The sequence below is a fragment of the Trichechus manatus genome, unplaced genomic scaffold, assembly GCF_000243295.1.
Source record: "Trichechus manatus latirostris isolate Lorelei unplaced genomic scaffold, TriManLat1.0 scaffold00153, whole genome shotgun sequence".
Classification (NCBI taxonomy): Eukaryota; Metazoa; Chordata; class Mammalia; order Sirenia; family Trichechidae; genus Trichechus; species Trichechus manatus.
Window position 1 is genome coordinate 3,671,395 of NW_004444089.1, and position 4,967 is coordinate 3,676,361.

The 4,967-nt window shown below is 41.4% G+C and overlaps 1 protein-coding gene across 4 annotated transcripts in view; it reads right to left on the reverse strand.

Moving 5' to 3' along the window:
- The window catches only part of LOC101352921 (NEDD4 binding protein 2 like 2), a 19,225-nt gene extending 18,748 nt beyond the window's left edge, over positions 1 to 477 (reverse strand). For all 4 annotated transcript variants that reach the window (XM_023740347.1, XM_023740346.1, XM_023740344.1 and 1 more), the window contains exon 1: positions 289 to 477. The gene's annotated coding sequence lies outside the window, so the exon portion shown is untranslated. The remainder of the gene's footprint in view (positions 1 to 288) is intronic.
- Positions 478 to 4,967: the final 4,490 nt, after the last annotated feature.

The window sequence follows — 4,967 nt, forward strand, 5'->3', positions numbered from 1 at the left end:
GCGCAGGGGTTAATCGCTGGGCTGCTAACCGAAAGGTCAGCAGCTCGAGCCCACCCATCGGCTCTGCAGGAGAAAAGACCTGGAGATCTGCTTCCCTGAAGATTACAGCATAGGAAACCCTATGGGGAAGATCTACTTTGCCCTATAGGATCCCTATGAGCTGGAATCCACTTGATGGCAATAGGTTTTCGGACCAACGCAGCGAGCACCGAGATAATAAAGGAGGAAGAAACCGAAAATCGTCAATACGACGACCCCGCCCTCACTTAAAACGGGGTGTCTACTCACCTTACTCTACAGCTCTGCATTGACCTTTACCTCCTAATAAAAACCTTCTAGAAAGCGCTCTGCAAAAAGGAAAGGCAAACGCGGACACACTGCCCCTAAACAGGTGCCGGAAGGCCTAAAAAGCCAACCCTGTTGATCGGGGCGACAAGCCGTAACTCCGTACGCAAGATGGCGGCCACCTCACGGTTCCCAGGCAGGAAGGCCGGTTTCGCGCCTGGCATTGTGGGAACTGAAGTCCTGTGTTCCCACCAGCCCTGTAAACATCGCCGTACATCGCTGTATGGAGACTCTGTCTCCCAGAATCCACTGCATGACAGATGCACTGGGTCGTTTCACAACAAACCAGGACTGGAATGGAGACTTGGTCTCCCAGAATCCATTGCGTGGCCACGTACTGGTTTGGCAACAAACCCACGACCGGAACTAGTACCCCAATAAGGGGCGGAGAAGTTTACAAATGCCAATCTTGGCTGAAAACCCGGACGCATGCACCAGTGTTTACCCGTAAAGGGAAAAAGAACGTGAGTGCTGTGCCTGGCACCACAAGTGGATGCGTAATCTACTTTCAGTGCATGCTTAAGACTTTCTAGGAGACAAAGAACCAGCGGGCTTTCAAAGGGGACTCAACATTTGGTATCTCCAAGTAGAGTGGCCGTCGTTTCTAAGAAAAACCACTAGGCATTTTAGGGTCATGCTCTTCTATCAAAAAGAGACTCTCTACAACAGAGGATAATAGATAAAAATACTCACGAGAGAATCATTTAGTGTCGTATCTTTTTTTTTTTTTTTTAATTAAAGACCAATGAGCTTTCTCGTTTGAAAAGTCAACATGTGAAAAGAGATTGGAGCACGGCCTGGTAACAAATAAGTGCTATGTAAGTGTTAAATTAAAAATAAATACAAACCGAACAGCTGTCCATCTGAACAGCTTAGGCCCCTTCTCTGGTTCCCCTCCGCCCCGCCCCCCAGCGTTGTCCTTACACGGGACAATTGCTAATTTCATCATATTTAGAGGTATCTTTCTGAAGGTATGTACCTTTCCCACCCTCTTTTTAATTTATAAATGCAGTAGTTAAACTCACACTCTGAAGTGTTTATATTTGATTATTTAACTAACACCACTGTGTCCCGTGAATATACCATGGACTGCCAAAAGAACGAACAAATCTGTCTTGGAAGAAGTACAACCAGAATGCTCCTTGGAAGCAAGGATGGCAAGATAACGTCTCACTTACTTTGGACACGTTATCAAGAGGGATCAGTCCCTGGAGAAGGACCTCATGCTTGGTAAAGTAGATGGTCAGCGAGAAAGTGGAGGACCCTCAATGAGATGGATTGACCCTGTGGCTGCAACAGTAGGCTCAAAAACAGCAAGGATTGTGAGGATGACGCAGGACCGGGCAGTGTTTCATTATGTTGTAAATGGGCTCGCTATGAGTTGGAACCAACTCGACAACACCTAACAATAACAACAACACTGTCCCAAGTGATCCATCCACTTACAAAGAATCTTCCTCAAATACAAACTCCCACTTTTAGGTTTTATGTTTCTTCCTGATTAGATTCAAGTTATACATCCCTTGAAATATCCACATGAGTGAACTTGTGTCTGTCCTTATTGCATCCTTATTGGTGGTATTAATCCTTATCACCTGATCAAGGTGTTATTCAGCTTTCTGCAATGTATATTTCCCCCTTGTAACTAATAAATAATCTGTAAGTCTTAGAAGAAATACAACCAGAATGCTCCTTAGAAGGGAGGACAGCAAGACTTCAGCCCACTTACTTTGGACATGTCATCAGGAAATACTAATCGACGCAAAAAAAATCGTGTTTATTAGAGGGTTGGTGAAAATGAGGGAAACTCTCAATGACATGGATTAACGCAACAGCCGCAACCATGGGCTCAAACATAGCAATGATTGTGATGGCCCAGGACCGGGCACTGTTTGGTTGTGTTATACACAGGGTCACCATGAACCAACTGGACAGTAACTAACAACAACTAGGAGATACTTTGAGACCAAGCGACTATCTGATTCCTATTCACTTTTCCTCATCACTCATCATGCATTGATTCTTGGTCCAAACGATCTTTACCTTGATGGTTGCAGAATGTTTTATTTTTTTCCCCTAACTGTTATCTGCATTTAATTTTTGGATCTTTTCATATTTATGACACTTTCTCAGACATAATTGACAGCTATTTGGTAACTTCATCTATAAATTCTTACAGGATACTCCAGTATTTTTAATTTCGGTAAGGAAACTTGAACCCAGGGCAGCTGGGTGATCTTTCAAGCTCCTTTTACTCCTCTTGGGTGTTATTTTCTCCGCACTAATGTTTCATGGATGAGGCACTGGTGGTTCAATGGTAGAGTTCTCTCATCTCATGTGGGAGAAGCAGGTTTCGTTCCTGGCCAATACACCTCATGCATAGCCACCATCCATCTCTTAGTGTGCTATGATGCCGAACAAGTTTCAGCCAGGGTTTCAAACAGGTTCATTCCAGTTTGAACCCCTGCTGAGAATTTCCATTTCCACCACAGATATACCGAATCAGAATCTAAATTTTAACAGTACTTATATACACATAAGAATCACCTGGAGAATTTTGTTACAATGTAGATTCTGATTCAGTATATATAGGGTGAAAAATTCTCAGCAGGAGTTCGAGCTGGAATGAACCAGTTCAAAGCCGTAGTTTCAGCAGAGCTTCCAGACTAAGATGGACTAGGAGGAAAGGCTTGACAATGTATTTCCAAAAATCAGCCAATGAAAATCCTATGGATCACAACAGAATAGTTGTGTCATATATGCATCCAATGACAGCACTCCAAAATACATAAACTTTAACAGCACTGAAAAGAAAAACAGACAGTCCACAGTAATAGTAGGAAACTTCAACACACCACTTTCAGTGAAGGACAGAACATCTAGAAAGAAACTCAGTAAAGATACAGAAGATCTAAATGCCACAATCAACCAGCTCAACTTCATAGACATATATAGAACACTCCACCCAACAGCAGCAAAGTACACGTTGTTTTCCAGTGCACATGTAACATTCATCAGAGTAGACCACGTTTTAGGCCACAAAGCAAGTATCAAACAAATTCAAAACATCGAAATAATACAAAGCATCTTCACTGATCAAAATGCCATAAAAGTAGAAATCAATGACGAGAATAGCAAGGGAAAAAAATACATGGAGATGGAACAATACCTTGCTTAAAAACTATTGGGTAATAGAAGAAATCAAGAATGGAATAAAAAAAATTCACACAATCAAATGAGAACAAAAACACATCTTATCAAAACCTTTGGGACATAGCAAAAGCAGTGCTTAGAAGTCAATTTGTATAGCAATAAACATACACATCAAAAAAGAAGGAAGGACCAAAACTAAAGCATTAACCTCACAACTGAACCAAATAGAGAGAAGAAAAGAAGCCCACAGTCACCAGAAGAAAGGACATAATAAAGATTAGAGAAGAAAGAAATGAAATTGAGAACAGAAAAACAGTAGAAAGAATCAACGAGACCAGAAGTTGGTTCTTCGAAAGGATAAACAAAGCCAACAAATCATTGGCCAAATTGACAACAGAAAAATGGAGAGGAGATAAATAACCTGAATAAGAAATGAATGGGTGATATCACCACAGAATCAACTGAAATAAAAAGGAACATAACAGAATACTATGAACAATTGTACTCTTAACAAATTTAAAAACCTAGAGGAAATGCACAAATTTCTAGAAACACACTACATAGCTAAACTAACACAAACTGATGTAGAAAAACTAAATAGACGCATAACAAAAGAAGAGATTGAAGGGGTAATGAACAGCCTCCAACAACAAGAAAGCCCTGGCCCAGACAGCTTCACTAAAGAATTCTACCAAATTTTTAGAGAAGAGCTCACAACAATACTACTCAAAGTATTTCATAGCATAGAAAAGGAAGGAATACTCACAAATTCATTCTATGAAGCCAGCATAACCTTGGTACCAAAGCCAGGCAAAGACACCACGAAAAAAGAAAATAAACCAATATCCCTCATGAATATAGACGCAAAAATCTCAAAAAGATTCTAGCCAATAGAATGCCAGAGCATATTAAAAAAAAAAATACATCTACTTTACTGTAAAAACTCATGAAAAAGGTTACACACAAAAAGAAATAATCTTTGTTGGTGTATGAGGGATGGGAGGGGTGGGGCAGGGAAACTAAACAGACAATAGATAAGTGGTAACTTTAGTGAAGGGTAAAACAGTACACAATACTGGGGAAGCCAGCACAACTTGTACAAGGAAAGATCATGGAAACTCCATAGACACATCCAAACTCCCTGAAGGACTGAATTGCTGGGTGGAGGGCTGTGGGGACCATGATCTTGGGGAACATCAATTGATATAGCACAGCTTATAAAGACAAAGTTCTACATTCTACCTTGGTGAGTAGTGTCTGGGGTCTTAAAAGCCTATGAGCAGCCATCTAAGATACTCCACGGGTCTCACCCCTTCGGAAGCAAGGGAGAATGAAGAAAACATGATACAAGGAAGAGATTAGTCCAAAGGACTAATGGACCACAGCTACCACGGCCTCCGCCAGACTAAGTCCAGTACAGCTAGATGGTGCCTGTGTACCACCACTGACTGCTCTGACCGGGATCACAA